Source organism: Hermetia illucens, chromosome 1 (assembly GCF_905115235.1).
Source record: "Hermetia illucens chromosome 1, iHerIll2.2.curated.20191125, whole genome shotgun sequence".
NCBI lineage: Eukaryota > Metazoa > Arthropoda > Insecta > Diptera > Stratiomyidae > Hermetia > Hermetia illucens.
The window spans coordinates 118,485,960-118,504,945 of record NC_051849.1 but is presented as its reverse complement, the minus strand read 5'-3'; the positions used below and the strand labels follow the sequence as shown (position 1 = coordinate 118,504,945).

The following is an 18,986-nucleotide window of genomic DNA, read 5'->3' as shown; positions in this document are numbered from 1 at the left end:
CATAGGTCGTCGCGAGCGAAAACTGACGTTTACAAATAATGCTCGCGGTTCGCCGCAAACCTTAAATGGTACGATTTGCGAGCGTTCAGAAAACCAAGCGGAGCGTAGTCAATATTGCGTAAACCAATATCACACACACGTCAATCAGCGACCGACACCCATTAGTACTAATCGTTGATGCATTACTTTCAAGACCGCAACAATACGCTTGGAAGCAATGTGACCACGGATATCACAAGACATTATTTATCACAATAGTAATATCATCCTGGTGTGGTGATGTTAGCTTATGTTATAATGTTTAGACAGTTTCGAATCGCGTGCCCTTTGGACTGCGAGCGTTTAACTGTCGACACGGAATTTTGAGGAGGTAATTATTTAGGATATACTTTATGTAATCATATGTATTCTAAGTAATGTAATTTAATTAAATATTCTCTTTGTTCCACAGCTGATTTCACATTTCATTTCAACGCTTTTACGTCACAATGCCAAGGCAATAAGAAACTGACATAAGGACCGCGATTAGATGCAAGCTTCAAACGGGACACCTTGCGAGGCTCGCGAGCGTTGTCAATGTCAAACAGCTCGCAGCTAATGTATATCAACCCAAGGGGAAAATCATGTTTTTTCTCCCATATTACCATTGTTTTTTAGTTGAATATTTCTTTTAGCTGAAGCTTAAATAGAACGTGAACTGCATGACACAGAAGCTGTTACAGTTGATCAAAATGCTTCTCAGGAACCTGCGCATTCGGACGATCAAACTGGCACTGAAGGCGTTGAGTTTTGGAGTTGATGGTGCAAACATTACCCGATTGTCGAAAATTGCCAATCTAACGATAATGCAGTGCCGAGCTGTAAGCTTGACATTCACCCGGCATGGTAGTTTGCCACAGCCATTTTTACTGGTGAGAGTATATATAGAAATTTAGATGAGGCGGTTTATTGGTCGGGAAGTGTAAGTTTGTCTTTTGCTACGATTGCGACGATTTTCTACTTCGCCAGAAAAACACCAGTCCACTGCGCCTTTCCCAGGGTTGGTTCTTCAATAGTGGCATAGATGTCAGGAAAACGTGAAAAGCGAAATTGGAAATGACGTGAAGTTTTCAGCGAGAACAGATTGAAGTTATCTAGTGAAGAACCTTGTTTTTTAAAAGAAACACCGAGCGGAAAATCTCGATTGCAACGTAAAAACCAAAGCTCTTAGTTATCGGTGCGGGTAAGTGCCCTTGTCCTATTAGAAGTGTTCAGGTGTTGCGTGGCTACGTGTTGGCGTTTAGAATTTATTTTTTATATTATATTGTCATGTAAACATTAAAGGATTTTGCTGGGACTTAGACCGTGACTTTGTGCCAGTTGTCTCACAACTCAATATAGTTTATATATACATTATTTTTTCGATATAGTATGCCTTCGTTGTTCGCTTAGCTTCTTCTAAATAATGATCAGCTCACTACAGATGTTCTTAAAAGAATTATTTTATATTCCATGTTATTATTTCGCGCTATATGTCGGATTACCTCCCGATCTGTTTGCCAATGAACCCTTGGTGACCAAAATGAAGTTGTATGTTAAAGTATGTCTGGCATTAGGATACTTTTCGACTTGCGTTCGATTGTGTTCCATTCGATTGTGTACATAGCTAAAAGAACAAAATATTCTTTCATTGATTGTCATATTCCAAGATTTACATACGGACGTACAGTGGCGGTAAAAAATAGCGTTGCCAACTTTATGAAGTGTGAAAGAGCAAAAAATGAACTCGAAAGTTTGATTAAAACTAGAATATATGCCAAAATGAAGCCAATAGGTGCAGCATACGTAAAACGAAAGTAAATTTATATAGAGAAAAGCATGAAGCAACATTTATGATACAAGGTCTAGAAAGGAGTAGTGAAAATAATAGCAGTTCAGTATTTCGTTCAATAATAAACAAAAACGAAACAACGCTTAGGTGCTATCATCATTAACGGCGCAACAACCGGTATCCGGTCTAGGCCTGCCTTAATAAGGATCTCCAGACATCCCGGTTTTGCGCCGAGGTCCACCAATTCGATATCCCTAAAAGCTCTCTGGCGTCCTGACCTACGCCATCGCTCCATCTTAGGCAGGGTCTGCCTCGACTTCTTTTTCTACCATAGATATTGCCCTTATAGACTTTTCGGGCGGGATCATTCTTATCCATACGGATTAAGTGACCCGGCCACCGTAACCTATTGAGTCGGATTTTATCCACAACCTGACGGTCATGGTATCACTCATAGGTTTCGTCATTGTGTAAGCTACTGAATCGTCCATCCTCATGTAGGGGAGGATTCTTCTCTCGAACGCGGCCAAGAGTTCGCAATTTTTCTTGCTAAGAACCCAAGTTTCCGAGGAATACATGAGGACTGGCAAGATCATTGTCTTGTACAATAAGAGCTTTGACCCTATGGTGGGACGTTTCGAGCGGAACAGTCTTTGTAAGCTGAAATAGGCTCTGTTGACTGACAACAATCGTTCGCGGATTTCATCATCGTAGCTGTTATCGGTTGTGATTTTCGACCCTAGATAGGAGAAATTGTCAACGGTCTCACAGTTGTATTCTCCTATCCTTATTCCTCCTGTTTGACCACTGCGGTTTGATGTTGGTTGGTTCGTCTTCGGTGCTGACTTTGCCACCATATATTTTGTCTTCCTTCATTGATGTGCAGCCCAAGATCTCGCGCCGATTGCCGCCTGCTCGATCTGGATGCAGTTTGTACGTCTCGGGCGGTTCTTCCCATGATGTCGATATCATCAGCATAGGCCAGTAGTTGGGTGGACTTGTAGAGGATCGCACCCCTTGCATTTACCTCAGCATCACGGATTACTTTCTCGAGGGCCAGGTTAAAGAGGGCATCCTCTTGTCGTAGACCGTTGTTGATGTCGAATGGTCTTGAGATTGATCCTGCTGCTTTTGTCTGGCCTCGCACATTGGTCAGGGTCAACCTAGTCAGTCTTATTAATTTCGTCGGGATGCCGAATTCTCTCACGGCCGTGTACAGTTTTATCCTGGCTATGCTCTCATAGGCGGCTTTAAAGTCGATGAACAGATGGTGCAACTGTTGTCCATATTCCAACAGTTTTTCCATCGCTTGTCACAGGAAGAAAATCTGATCTGTTGCTGATTTGCCTGTATTGAAGCCTGTTTGGTATGGGCCAATGATGTTCTGGGCGCATGGGATATAAGATAGTGGGGAATATCTTATAGATGGTATTCAGCGTCGTGATGCCTCTATAATTGCTGCACTGTGTGATATCTCCCTTTTTATGTATGAGACAGATAATGCCTCATTGCCAATCGTCAGGCATTGATTCGCTGTCCCATACCTTGAGCACAAGTTGATGAACCACTTGGTGTAACTGGTCGCCTCCATATTTAACCAATTCGGCTGTAATTCCATCGGCTCCTGGCGACTTATGACTTTTTAGCCGATGAATTGCACGGACTGTTTCTTCTAAACTTGGTGGTGGCAGTTTTTGTCCGTCGTCTTCAGTTGGCAGGACCTCCAACTCGCCGATGTTCTGGTTGTTCAGCAGCTCATCAAAGTACTGATTTCCCTCTTTGTCTTGGCAGGATGAGCATGGAGGTGTATAAGGCTTCATCCTGCTGACTTGTTGGTAAAACTTGCGCGCCTGGTGCGGTTGCTCCCTGTACTTTTCTAGTTCACAGACTTGTTGGTTCTCCCAGGCTTCCTTTTTCCGTCTGTGAAGTCGCTTCTCCTCTCGACGGAGTTTGTGACAAGTCTCTGCGCGTGCCCGCGTTCTTTGAGAATGCAACATTACTCGGTATGCGGCATTCTTCCGTTCCGTTGCTAGCTTACATTCATCGTCAAACCAGCTGTTCCGCCTCCTTTTGCGGCTGGGGCCAAGTATTTTTGTGGCTGTATCCATGATAACGTTCTTCAGGTGATTGTGAAGATCATTTGTTGATGCTTCATCTCCAGGTCCTCTGTTGACTGCAGTTATTGCGGCATCCATTTCCCTCTTATAGGTGTCGCGAAGGGTTGTGTTGTGGATGGCTCACTCTCATCTGATTGTCAGAGGGGATTCTAGGTGGTATTGTTATTCGGGCTCGGAGCACAAGCCAACGAGATAGTGATCCGAGTCTATATTGGCCCCCCATATGTTCTGACATTCATCAAGGCTGAGAGGTGGCGGCGTTCGATCAACACGTGGTCAGTTTGGATGAAAGTGGCCCCGTCTGGAGAGGCCCACGTATGTTTGTGGACCGCTTTCCGCGCAAACCAGGTACTTTCAACAACCATTTCGTGTGACCTTGCTAATTGGATAATCCGCAGTCCGTTATCATTTGTTTTTTCGTGTGAGCTATGGGAGCCAACGTATCGCCTGAATACGGGCTCCTTCCCTACTTGGCTGTTAAAATCCCCAAGTATGATTTTGATGTCATATCTGGGACAGGCTTCGAGGGTTCGTTCTACTGCCTTGTAGAAGGTATCCTTCTCCGACTCTGCAGCCTCCTCTGTAGGGACGTGAACGTTAATGAGGCTTATATTTTTGAACTTGCCTCGCAAGCGCAGAGTGCATAGTCGTTCGCTCATGTTTTCAAAGCCGATAACAGCCGGTTTCATTTTTTGGCTGACTAAGAAACCTTCTCCGAGCACATGGTTTACTGGATGACACTATAATATATGGTGTAGCGGCTCTTCTCCAGGAAACCGGTCCCTGTCCATCGCATCTCTTGTAACGCTGTTATATCAGTCCTATATTGGGACAGGGTATCGGCTAGCTCCTTGGCAGCTTCATCTCTATATAGGGAGCACAGGTTCCATGAGAAAATGCGCAAATCGTTAATCCGTTGTCGTTGCCGGGTCCGTCGTTTTAAAGTCCATCCTGTCCGAGACTCCTTTCGTGGCTCCGTAACATCGGTTTTCCGTGTAGGGTTGTCAGCCCTACCCAACCCCCAACCTGGAGGACCAGTTGGTACAGTTTGTCCCGTTTTTAGGCGCGGGAGACTCGCCTTCATCCTTCTCCGTCTGCAGCTTTTCGTCAAGAAAGAGCTCCCAGCGGTCACCACGTGGAGGTGCAGATAGGGTTTGGTAGTAGAGCTGTTGGTATTGGTTCAGCAGGCATTTCCCAGGTTTTATGCTCCATCGTGGGTACCCTATATTACCCTTTGACCACCAGGTAGGTATAATAGTACCAAAGAAAGGTTCAATATTTTGTTGTGTCTCCTTTGACGTTGTGAAGGATATTTCATTCTACTACTGCCCAAAAATCGCTGTTATTTTTTGGTTTTTGATTTTAAACAGATTTTCTGACGGCCTTAGATATCCTTCGGAAGATTTTCTATTAGAGTTAAGGCGATTTAGCAGGCCGCTCCATTACGGCAATTTTATTGTCCAAAGACAATTCTTTGTCTTGTGTGTGTCCGGATAACCAAGTAGTTAGAGCACAAAGTTGTCGTACGGAAGGTTGCGTTTCAAATCTCAATGTGGGCAGTGGAATTTGTATCATGATTTGTTGGGATTTTTTATAGGGGTTTACCTGAGTCAAATCAGGGTAATAATCTTAGACGAGGGCTAAACTGACCTTGCCTCCTATAAGGTACTGTAAGTACCGTTAGTGTGTATCGTAATGGTCTTGAATGAAGTGCTCTAACACACTTCAAGGCCCTGATCCAATTGGATTGTTTCGGCAACGAATAGTTATGTTTTCGATCATTGCCCTGCTTGACGACCCATTTAAGAGGCATTTCGAACTGAGCATATAGGAGGATAACCCCCTGAAAAATATCTGCATACACATTTTGATTCATGGTGCTCCTGATCCAGTATATTGGGCCAACACCATGGTAGAAAAAGCAGACCAACATCCAGCACCACAATGCCAGCTCCATCCTGCTTAATTGTTCTCGTTGTCAAACGAGAATCGTATTCATATTTCAGCGAACCTCGAACATACTGTGTTCCTCCTTAGAGTTCAAAAAGAACGATTTTATTTTTGTCCATCCATAAAATAGTTACCCGTTTGTGATATCGATTCTTTTGTAATATGTATTGCTTTCAAAATTGCTCGTTTCTTGAAGTTCATCATCATCATCATCAACGGCGCAACAACCGGTATGCGGTCTAGGCTTGCCTTAATAAGCTACTCCAGACATCCCGGTTTTGCGCTGAGGTCCACCAATTTGATATCCCTAAAAGCTGTCTGGCGTCCTGACCTACGCCATCGCTCCATCTTAGGCAGGGTCTGCCTCGTCTTCTTTTTCTACCATAGATATTGCCCTTATAGACTTTTCGGGCGGGATCATCCTCATCCATACGGATTAAGTGACCCGGCCACCGTAACCTATTGAGCCGGATTTTATCCAAAACCTGACTTTCTTGGTATCGCTCATAGATTTCGTCGTTATGTGGGCTACGGAATGGTCCATCCTCATGGTGGGGGGCAAAAATTCTTCGGAGGATACTATTTTTGAATGCGGCCAAGAGTTCGCAATTCTTACTAAGAACCCAAATCTCCGAGGAATACATGAGGACTAGCAAGATCATTGTCTTGTACAGTAAGAGCTTTGACCCTATGGTGAGACGTTTCGAGCGGAACAGTTTTTGTAAGCTGAAATAGGCTCTGTTGACTGACAACAACCGTGCGCGGATTTCATCATCGTAGCTGTTATCGGTTGTGATTTTCGACCCTAGATAGGAGAAATTGTCAACGGTCTCAAAGTTGTATTCTCTTGTCTTTATTCTTCCCGTTTGACCAGTGCGGTTTGATGTTGTTGATTGGTTGGTTTTCGGTGCTGACGTTGCCACCATATACTACGCCTGCTCGATCTGCATGAAGGCAGTTTGTATGTCTCGGGTGGTTCTTCCTATGATGTCGATATCGTCAGCATAGGCCAGTAGTTGGGTGGAATTAAAGAGGATCCCTCTTCCCTCTTGCATTTACCTCAGCATCATGGATCACTTTCTCGAGGGCCAGGTTAAAGAAGATGCATGATAGGGCATCCGCTTGTCGTAGACCGTTGTTGATGTCGAATGGTCTTGAGAGTGATCCTGCTGCTTTTATCTGGTCTCGCACATTGGTCAGGGTCAACCTAGTCAGTCTTATTAATTTCGTCGGGATACCGAATTCTCTCATGGCCGTGTACAGTTTTACCCTGACTATGCTATCATAGGCGGCTTTAAAGTCAATGAATAGATGGTGCAACAGTGTATTCCAAAAATGTTTCCATCGCTTGCCGCAGAGAGAAAATCTGATCTGTTGCTAATTTGCCTGTATTGAAGCCTGTTTGGTATGGGCCAATGATGTTCTGGGCGTATGGGGCTATCCGGCCTAATAGCAAGATAGTGGAGGATATCTTATAGATGGTATTCAGCATCGTGATGCCTCTATAATTGCTGCACTGTGTGATATCTCCCTTTTTATATATGAGAGAGACAATGCCTCGTTGCCATTTGTCATTGTTGATTAGTAATTTTCGGAACTGATCCTGTTTCTGATATTGGGTCAAACAGGGGACTGAGGGCTCAAAAGATGTGCTCCAAAAAGTGAAACAGGTCTCATTCTCAGAACCTATTCAGCCGAAGAATTTGAAAAAAAAAATCATTATGGTGCATCTATACGAAATCTAGTCTTCAAAATACATCTCATTCCGATATGTCTTCAAATAAAGTTTATAATAACATATTACTATATCAATTACTGGAGATAGGTATGCGCTATAATGAAGTTTGCGGGTAGGTTGAATTAGATGGAGCTGTGTGATTTCGTGTACAGAGTAAGTGGAAATGCGTCAAGATGCTTTAGATCAATTTAGATGGGTAACGTTTGTTTATTTAAGGTGAGCACAGTATTGATGTCTTTGATATGTATGTATATCTGGAGTTTGACAATTAGTGAAGGAATATTTTGAATTTTTAGCTAAGTATGGTTTGAAAACCGGGTAAAGAGTTCAACACATAAGATGAATACAAAACCTTTTATCCGAATAGCCCAGTGTCCAATATCCCAACTTGCAGTTGTAATCATTTTAACTGAACAGGAAAGTAAATTTTGCCTATTTTTTATATTTTCCTTTCTTCCTTGATTAACTTCCTTGTCGAATTTCGTTTCCCGGGAATACAATATGGTTCACGTCTCACCTTTCCATTTTTTCGTTTATTGTTTTCCTAGCATCTGATAGCAAAAATGATCTCGAACAACTTGTTCTAAACAAAACTGAATTTTTGACGACCGATCCCCATGAAACAGGCAGAATCACTGTCAGCGGCAGTGATCTGCCCAGAACTGAGCGATTTAAATACCTCGGATCAATGCTATCAGCCAATGGAGAACTGCGTTATGAAATTGCTTCACGCATCAACGCAACCTGGATGAAGTGGCGTTCCACAACTTGTGTTCTTTGTGATCGACGTATCAACGAGCGTCTCAAATCTAAAATTTACCGCAATGTCGTCCGTCCTGTCGCTCTCTATGGCTCTGAGTGTTGGCGGATTATAAAAGACAATGAAGGGTTTCCTGCGGTAATGGAGACGAAGATGGTACGTTGGACTAGTGGCGTCACAGGTTTAGATCACATCCGAAATGAGGATATCCGCGATGGTTATGGGATTGCACCGATCGTGGAAAAGTTGCGAGAGGAGCGTGTTCGATGGTATGGTCACGCAATTCGTGCCAGTGAGAATTCACTTGCCAAGATTGGTCTGAACATCGAAATCGATGGTAAACGACCAAAAGGCAAACCTAAACAACGGTGGCTTGATACGCTAGATGGGGATTTGAAAGCCTCGAGATTGCACTCTGATCAGGCATTCGATAGAACCAAATGGCGAAGCCGATCATGACGAGCCGACCCCGCTTGTGAACGTGACAAAGGCTGAAGAAAAAGAAAAAGAGGAAAGAACCAATCTTTGTTCATTCAGCCGTGGTAGATTAAATTCAGGTATTTGTCTTGGTGGTGAATAGCATCAGTTGCGTTTTGTTTGGGTTTTGGCTGAGTCCGCATCTTGCGGGTTTCGCAGTTCGTGGCCCGTCGGCTGACTGTTGCTTCGCAATCCATATTGGATCAGGGCCTTGATGTGTGTTAAAGAACTTCATTCAAGACTGTAACGGTACATTGCAGTAGTACACTGTAGGAGGCAATGTGGTCAGCATTGCGCTCGCCCGAAATTATTACCCTGATTTGACTTAGGTACTCATTCACAGCTGAGTCGGCTGGTATCCGATGTCAAATCACGATACAAATCCCATTGCCACCAGTGAGATTTGATCCGCGACCTTCCGTATATATATATATATATTGATACGATCGTATGTCCATTGATCTCCAATGCTGGCTTCGACAATGGGCAGGAGTCTATTGTAGTATATATATATATCACACAAGTGACGAGTAGAGCAGGATGGAGCGCACCACTCTGGCTAGTGGAGTGGTGCGCTCCATCCTGCTCTACTCGTCACCTGTGCGGGCAGAGGCGCTTGCAAACTCTCACAGACGGAAGCAGGTGAACTCGGTTTACCGGCTGATGGCTTTGAGGGTTTGCAGTGCTTTTAGAACCACATCAGATGAGGCAGCATTGGTGGTGGCAGACATGATCCCTGTTCACATTCTGGCTAAAGAAATGGGTGTCCTGTATCATGCAAGACGTATGGAGGGACATGCACAGCGTAGAAATGCGGCAAGGTCAGATTCGCAGAGTCTCTGGCAACGCAGATGGGACGAGTCTACGAAAGGTCGGTAGACGCACAGGCTCATTCCTAACAGTAGGGTGTGGCTTGAGCGAAAACATGGGGAGACCAACTACCACATTAACCAGTTTCTCACGGGACATGGTGGTTGCTACAGGCAGTATCTGCACCAGTTTGGGTTGAATGATTCTCCGAATTGTCCCAGATGCGATGGCATACCGGAGGATCCAGAGCATGTGATGTTTCACTGCCCACGATTTGCGATGGAGAGAAGGAGCTTAAACCAGGTGCTGGGCAGGAGTATGACCCCGGAGAGCTTGGTTGCGGAGATGCTGGAGTCCGAGGAGAAGTGGCTTACATTTGGTTCCGCAATCATCCAAATGCAGGAGGAGTTGCTGAAGGAACAAAAAGGGAAGAAAGCCGCAAATTGGAGAAGGACGAATGCTTAGGAGCAAATCTTAATGGTGGTCCCGCGGGGCTGGGGAGACCGGGGGTGGTTTTTAGTGGGTGCAAATTCCACACGCGCCCGCTGTAGCGACGGAGCTGGGGTGGACGTGTCTTTCTAAGATTTTCGACCTCCGTGTACGCACAAAAAATATATATATATATATATTTTTTTATGAATGGAGGTGGAAGTCTTAGAAAGACGCTGCTGCGCCAGGTAGCATCAGTGTGTGTGGGATTCGCACCCCCTAAAACCACCCCCACTCTTCCGCCCCTCCCCGCGGGACCACCGTGAAGTATTACTTCGCGGGAGAGGATCTGATTCGCTATACCACCTCGTCCATCTCCCGTCTCCGTCGCGCCGCCTTCCGAGCTCGATCCAACTCCAGGAGCTTTGTCTGCACCAAGGCTACTGCCTCATTTACCGCCATCCAGCTTTCCTCCGACTTCAGCATCTTTTCCACCAGGTTGGAGGGTTCGATGTCCGCCCCCAAGATGCTGTTCAACCTCCAACAGTGGAACATAACGTGCTTCGGGTCCTCGGGTGTAGCACCGCATTCAGGACAGTTGGGAGACTCGTCCAACTCGAAGCGATGCAAGTACTTCCTATAGCCACCGTGTCCCGTAAGTAACTGTGTCAGGTGGTTATTCAATTCTCCGTGCTTTCGGTCGACCCATTTCTCGATACACAGGATCAATGTATGGGTGCACCGGCCCTTGTCGGGGTTATCCCACTGTTGTTGCCACTTGCCACACAACTCTCTCCTGATGGCTTTTCGGAAATCCGTATTCACCTCGGCTGGATTTGCCTTCCGTTTTTCGTAGAGCCAGTGAGCCTCGCTCGCTAGAAGATCTATAGGGATCATTCCCGCGATGACACACACTGCCTCCGTCGACGCCGTCCTAAATGCGCTGCACACCCTTAGCGCAATTGGCCGGTATGTCGAACTTATCTTCCACCGGTTGACAGCGTGATTCAACGCTCCCGCCCAGACAGGGGCTGCGTATAGCAGGATCGACCTCAGCACTCCCGCGATGAGTAGCCTGCGACTATACTTCGGCCCTCCCCCGTTAGGTATCATCCTTGCAAGGGATGAGCTGGCATTTGCTGCCTTCTCTCGCGCATAATCCATGTGTCACTTGAAACTCAGCTTGGCATCGATCATCACCCCCAGGTATTTGACAACTGATTTTGAGACGACCTCACGATTACCAACCCGGATGGTAACCGTGATGTTCTTCCTACGGTTGGTAATGAGGACCGCCTCCGTCAGCTCTAGCTTGACTATCCGTAACCATGACTTGATGGTATGAATGGCTTCATTTGCATAAAGCTCCACATCCTTGGGATGCTTTGCATTTGCAACTACCGCCAGGTCGTCCGCAAAATCAATCAGCGTTGTCTCCTCCGGCGCGCGTAGGCCAAGCACTCCGTCGTACATTATGTTCCACAGCAGTGGTTCCAATACAGAACCTTGAGGCACATCTGCTGTCACAAAGTACTCCTTCGGCCCGTCGTCCGTCTCGTACCAGAGAAGTCTGTCCGAAAGGTAACTCTCAATTAGCCGAGCCAAGTAGCTAGGAACACCCAGTTTGGCCAAAGCGCCTTTAATCCAGCCCCAGTTGGCTGAGTTAAAAGACTTTTTGACGTCCAGCGCCACCAGAGCACAGCATTTGCCCATGGCCATTGCATTTCGAGCCAATTCTACGACCTTTGCTACTGCATCGATCGTAGAACGGGCTCACCGATATCCATATTGCCACTCTGAAAGATCACCCGCAAGCTCGATGAACGGGAGCAGCCTGTTGTATATCACCCTCTCCAACATCTGCCCCATGGTGTCTAAGAGACAAATAGGGCGATATGAAGAGGGCACGCCGGGTGGTTTTTGAGCCTTCGGTAGTAACACCAGCTTCTGCCTCTTCCACTGGGCGGGAAATATTCCTTCCGCCATGCACGATTCGAATGTGCTTACGAACCACCTTGGTCTGGCCTTGACCGCCACCTTCAGAGCCTTGTCCGGAATTCCGTCCAATCCCGGAGCCTTGCTATCCCCCGTACGTCTGCAGATTTCCTGAAGTTCCTTTTCGGTAACATCAGGGATCGAGAAGATGTCCTGCTGAACTGTCAGTTGGGGTTCTCTTTCGTCCTGCTCCTGCTGTGGTCGAAAGCCGGTTCCCAATGCGGAGGAAGATGGCCTGGTGGTCTCTGTGGGTGTAGTTCTCACTCACTTCCCAAGCCATCTCCCTCACCAGTGAAGTGCTAACAAATGTCAAGTCAACGATCGAACCCGATCCTCTTGCTCGAAAGGTGGGCACGCATCCAACGTTGGCCAGAACGATGTCCAGCTCCGCAAAAGACTCCAACAGAATTTGACCTCTGGTGTTCGTCGATCGGCTTCCCCACTCCAGGGGCCACGCGTTGAAATCGCTCGCAATGATTTTAGAGCTGCGGTTTCTAGCGTCCAACACCAGACTGTCTAACATCTCATCATATTGTGCTAAGGTTGCACTAGGAGAACGTAGAAGCTGTAAATAAGGACATCGTTGACCTTCGTCCTTATAAAAGCGGCTGCCGGGGGAGCCATGACTTCCTGAATGGCCTGTCTTCCACCGCCCAAGTCGCACTGCCATGGTTTCTGTACGGCTCGCAAATTACCGCGACATCCACATTCGACTCTCGAATGGTTTGCGAGAGCAGGTCCTGAGCTGCCCTCACAGTGATTGAGATTGATTTGTATCAATCTCATTTGCCTGTGCGGTTCAGCTCCCTCCTATATACCGGACATCTGCTGCTTCCACGCCCTCTTTCCCACTACACAGCAGACACCGTGGATCTCCGGTGCAATTTTTGATGAGGTGGCCCTCTTCCCCACACTGCCTGCAACTTCTCAACCCTAGTTCATGCCGCCGCAATCTGAAGCATCTCTTTCGAGATATTTGCTCCCTGAGCCTGCACACGACCCAACCTATTCTTACCTTGCCCGTATGCCCGTAATCAACTTAATAGCTGATATATATATTATATATATATATTCTGATCGGCAATATGGGTTTCGACGAGCCCGTTCTACGGTCGATGCAGTAGCAAAGGTCGTGGAATTGGACGCTAGACGTCAAAAAGGCTTTTAACTCAGCCAACTGGGGCTGGATTAAAGGCGCTTTGGCCAAACTGGGTGTTCCTAGCTACTTGGCTCGGCTAATCGAGAGTTACCTTTCGGACAGACTTCTCTGGTACGAGACGGACGACGGGCCGAAGGAGTACTTTGTGACAGCAGATGTGCCTCAAGGTTCTGTATTGGAACCACTGCTGTGGAACATAATGTACGACGGAGTGCTTGGCCTACGCGTGCCGGAAGAGACAACGCTGATTGATTTTGCGGACGACCTGGCGGTAGTTGCAAATGCAAAGCATCCCAAGGATGTGGAGCTTTATGCAAATGAAGCCATTCATACCATCAAGTCATGGTTACGGATAGTCAAGCTAGAGCTGACGGAGGCGGTCCTCATTACCAACCGTAGGAAGAACATCACGGTTACCATCCGGGTTGGTAATCGTGAGGTCGTCTCAAAATCAGTTGTCAAATACCTGGGGGTGATGATCGATGCCAAGCTGAGTTTCAAGGGATGCTTTGATTATGCGCGAGAAAAGGCAGCAAATGCCAGCTCATCCCTTGCAAGGATGATACCTAACGTGGGAGGGACGAAGTATAGTCGCAGGCTACTCATCGCGGGAGTGCTGAGGTCGATCCTGCTATACGCAGCCCCTGTCTGGGCGGGAGCGTTGAACCACGCTGTCAACCGGAGGAAGATAAGTTCGACATACCGGCCAATTGCGCTAAGGGTGTGTAGCGCATTTAGGATGGCGTCGACGGAGGCATTGTGTGTCATCGCGGGAATGATCCCTATAGATCTTCTAGCGAGCGAGGCACACTGACTCTACGAAAAACGGAAGGCAAATCCAGCCGAGGTGAATGCAGATTTCCGAAAAGCCATCAGGAGAGAGTTGTGTGGCAAGTGGCAACAACGGTGGGATAACTCCGACAAGGGCCGGCGCACCCATCTATTGATCCCGTGTATCGAGAAATGGGTCGACCGAAAGCACGGAGAATTAAATTACCACCTGCCACAGTTCCTTACGGGACACGGTGGCTATAGGAAGTACTTGCATCGCTTCGAGTTGGACGAGTCTCCCAACTGTCCTGAATGCGGTGCTACACCCGAGGACTCGGAGCACCCGTTGACCCGGCGCGACGGATACGGGAGATGCACGAGGTGGTATAGCGAACCAGTCCCTCCCCCACGAAGTAAAATACTTCACGGGGAGGGGCGGAAGAGTGGGGGTGGTTTTAGGGGGTGCGAATCCCACACACTGCCGCAACCTGGCGCAGCAGCGTCTCTAAGATTTCCATCTCCATCCATAAAAAAAAATATCCATGTATATATATATATATATGTATGCTTTTGTACATGGAGTAAAGTGGAAATGCGTGAAGATGCGTTACAACAATTTAGAAGCGCACATATATATGTATGCATCTTTTTCTTTTTCGTCAGCCTTTGTCTCGTTCACAAGCGGGGTCGGCTCGTGATGATTGGTTTCGCTATTTGGCTCCATCGAATGCCTGATCTGCATGCATCGTCATGCGATAATAGACAGTGTTTTTTTATTTGGAGTGAACACAGTATTTATGTCGTTGATTTGTATGGATATATGTGAATCTTGAGGCTTGCAAAATATGACGGAATATTTTGTATTCCTAGCTACGTTCGAAGGGAAAATCGTGTAAAGCGAGTTTTTTACATAAGATGAACACAAAACCTTTATACCCGAAGCGCCCGGCTTCCGGTATCCCGACTTGTTTGATTGATATTTCTACGTCCCAAGTTTGTAAATGAATACTTACATGAATATCGATAGATTTGGAATCGACTTAATTGTAGTGAGGGGTAGTGTAGGGAATTGTAGTGTATGGATTTTTTTTTTTCTTCAGCCTTGTTCATAAGCGGGGTTGACTCGTCGTTATCGGTTTCGCCATTCTGTTTTATCATAAACCTAATCGCGAGGCTTTCAAATCCGCATCTAGTGTATCAAGCCACCGTTGTTTCGCCCTGATTTTTGGTAGACTAAGATATATAGTTCATAGAGTATATATATATAAGCTAGTTCATGCCCGAGTCAGTAAGCACCTGAAGAAGGTAGAACGTCAGAATAGGCAACACAAAAGATTATCCGTGGTGAAACACATAACAGAAGAAGGGCCTGTAATGGATAATGTGGGAATACTGGAAGAGGTCAAACTGCTTTGACCTAACGAAAGTTTCTTCGTAGATAGTGAAACTCAGGAAACACGTCTAAACATGAATCTAGGAAACGCACATTCCTGGCTCTTCAAATTAATGCCGATATAAACTTTAAGGACAGTAAAATTACACAACTTTTAGGATTAAGAATTAGGTATAGGTATAAATATAACAACACACCTGGTCTTTATCCTCCTAACCCACTGATGAAGATAGTATGTAGCTACCGAAATGCCCATATAGAATAATTTTGAGTTACATAAATAATTTTGCTCTTTGAAAAAATAAAAATAAAAAAAAGAATCAAATTGCATTTTAATCAATGAGTGAATAGCTATCGTGGAACTAGAATTTTTTGAAAATATTAAAAAATAGATAGACAAGGAGTAGCTTTTTCCATACTACAATTTTTAAGGTTTTGTTTGCAAATTATTAAAATCGGTTCAATGTCTGTCTGTCACAGGCACTTTTCTCAGAAACGGCTATACCGATTGACACGGAATTTGGTGAGAAGGTGGGACCTGTGGACCCCAGACATGCAGTGATTGATATCCTTCTACGTTGAGGTTTAGGGGGGCCACATATATGTAAAAGGGAGGTGTACAAATTTTTAGTACTTTCCGAAGCCGGTATTAATTTTGAGATTTGTTAAAAAGGCGGGGAGTGGGAGGGGTGGAAAGTGATGATTTCTTTAACGGACCCATTCTCAGAAACTGCCCAACCGGAAAATCTGAAAAAAAATCATGAAGCTGCCTCTATATGGTGCCCAGGCTTAAAAATACTCTCCATATCGATATCTGTTCAAATTAAGTTAATAATAGTATATTACCATATTTTTGGGAAAATTGCGTAAAACTCCCCTTAAGTTTATCCCAGAGTTATTAAAGTTGGTATAAAATATAACTTGAAGCATATTATCTGCAAGTTTGACCAAAATCATACTAGTAACAAAGTTACAGTAGCTCAAAGTTGTCTTTACCGTGTAAATTTAAGTTTCACCCCCTATAACTTTGTTAATAATAGTTCGATTTTCTTCAAACTTGACCAAACTGTGCATTATGTTCTTCATTGCACGCATGCCAAATTTTGTACTTCTGGGATAAACATAAGGGGGATGCCGGGTAAATTTATAAAATGTGGAAATATACTATTATAAACTTTATTTGTACAGATTTCGGAACCGGATATATTTTGAGGGCTAGATTTCGTAAAGATGCACCACTGAGATTTTTTTCAGATTTGTCGGTTGGATAGGTTCTGAGAACGAGACCTGTTACACTTTTTGGGGGTCATATTTTGAGCCGTCACTCACACTATGTTTCACCCAACGTCATATATTGAACCAGTTTCGAAAAGTACTAATTGAGACCTTTCATTTGATACCCCACATGGCTGAAAAAAAATGTGCATCCTCCATTCACACGTATGGGGAGCGTGGGTTAACACATAGATGGCGATATCAGTACTAAATCCTTATGATTTTTAGTTAACTCTAACCTTCAAACAGACATGTGTACAAATTTGACAGCTTTCGGCTGTCTTGAGAAGTTAAAAACAATCGACAGCGACTATTACATATCGTTATTGGAGCGTTCGAAGGATGAAAACGAAAAACTTCCCCATTTGAAAAAAAGAAAGTGCTTTTTGATCAACTCAATGCACCGTTTCACAAATCAATGAAAACCAAGGCGAAATTGCATGAGCTGGGCTTCGAATTACTTCTGAATCCACCGTATTCTCCAGATCTGGCCCCCAGCGACTTTTTCCTGTTCTCAGACCTCGAATGAATTCTCGCCCAACCCCCTTAGAGTTGACCATTTAATCGATTTCTGTGGTTATTTCGAAAAGAAAAATGACAGGGAGGAGGCGCGCATCGGCGCTATATAATTTGAATACCTTATGTCATTCTCTACCCCCACCAAAAATTCATGTCAATCGGTTTTGAATCAAAGAATTCGGAGGTTGAAAGCCTTAATGACTGGGCTATATATTGAATAATAAAATTATATTTTATAAAATCACATTATTTCCTATGTTAGCCTACAAATTTTATGCTGGTTTTAGCTATTCGTGTTTAGATGTCGTGCAGTGACTCATTATGCGCCGATGAATATGAAGGTTAATGCCCATTTATATTATGTGTGGTCAGTGTACAACGGACGCATACTGTTGTTTACGACACCTTTTATATTCGATTTTTTTTCTCATTCTGACTTAAAATTTGTAAATTGGAGACTCTTTACGCTCTTTACCTCGTAAATGCATAATGCCTATTGACAATTCTCTTTGTACACAGTTCATGTTTTGTTCATTTAAACATTTTGAAAAAACCTATACCTGGTCTATTTGAGTGAATGCGCTTTTCGTTGCTTGTATTCTTTCACGTATCACAGTGAAAGCAGTTTTAATGCATAAATTGAAGAAAGTGTTTATAATGAGGAAAGGGATAATTAACTCAGTCCGGAAGACTTGTGTGAATTTTTATCAAATCACAGATTATATTCTTCTTTGAACGTAGTTAGCTTAAAGTGCAGTCAATTATTAATTTTTTAAGTTGATTTTTGAGTTTTGGATTAACGAGTTGGGTGAAACTTTGCTTTCTGGCGTTTGCGAATCCTGATGTACTGAATATTTTTACAGTCAAAAAGCTGTTCCTCGTACACATTATAGCTTTTAAATCTTGTGTGTTCGCAACCAAATTTAGTTTTTTTTATTCATCTATTGCTCCTTATAAACTCCAGTAATCGATTCAATAATATCTGCTCCGAAATCCAATTATATAAAGACATTATCTCTATTTTATCTGGTTTATAGTAACATAATCTTTACAGTGTTGTGCAAAATATAGTTGCAACTAGCAACTAGTGATTACAATAATAATTTGGGTGTTAGTTGAAAATCGGCAACAGTTTTTCAATTTTAAATTATTAGTTGTATAATTTTATGCATTATTTCTTAGTTGGTTAAAAAAATTAATTAAATGAAAAAGTTGTCAGTTAATATGTAGTTAGTATTATAGTTGAACTTGATAGCTAACAATTAAATATAATTGGAAAATAGACGCTTCAGAGGTGAAAAACTTTGTGGTTTTCTTGGATTGACGATGATTTCGAAATTTGAATGATTCCGTTTTGATTTCAAATTCTTCCGAGATTTTATTCTGAGAATAACTATTAGTTTCTCCAGGATGCCCCTTCTGTGTAGGGTAGGTACACTGTTTGTCAACGCTGTCGAACGCTTTTTCAAAATCGATGAAGAGCAGGTGGAGCGGGGATATAAACTCCCCACACTGCTCTCCATCGATTAAAGTTTCGAGGTGTTATTTGACGTATTCCAGGATGATTATGATTCAGCGGCTCGTACCTATCAATACAGCTTTCAGAAACTTACGTTCATCGTTTGGCATTCACGTTTCCGCAGTCAATGAGGTCTTGCGACGTCCTTTTGGAACGTTGCCTACAATTTCATTCGCGCCTGAGCTAAAGACACCTTTGTTTTCAAGTGAGTTATTTAGAGGCTATGTCGTTAACACAACAAGAAAATTTTCCCACAGCTGCATG

General features: G+C 44.3%; 1 protein-coding gene across 3 annotated transcripts in view; it reads left to right on the top strand.

The window, feature by feature from the left end:
- The first annotated feature begins 890 nt into the window (after positions 1 to 890).
- The window catches only part of LOC119649421 (GMP synthase [glutamine-hydrolyzing]), a 103,677-nt gene continuing 85,581 nt past the window's right edge, over positions 891 to 18,986 (top strand). Inside the window, exon 1 of one of the 3 annotated variants that reach the window (XM_038051565.1) lies at positions 891 to 1,222. The gene's annotated coding sequence lies outside the window, so the exon portion shown is untranslated. Of the gene's footprint in view, positions 1,223 to 17,876; positions 17,898 to 18,025; positions 18,048 to 18,986 lie in introns of those variants that run through there. The other 2 variants (XM_038051574.1, XM_038051581.1) reach the window with 2 other exon arrangements.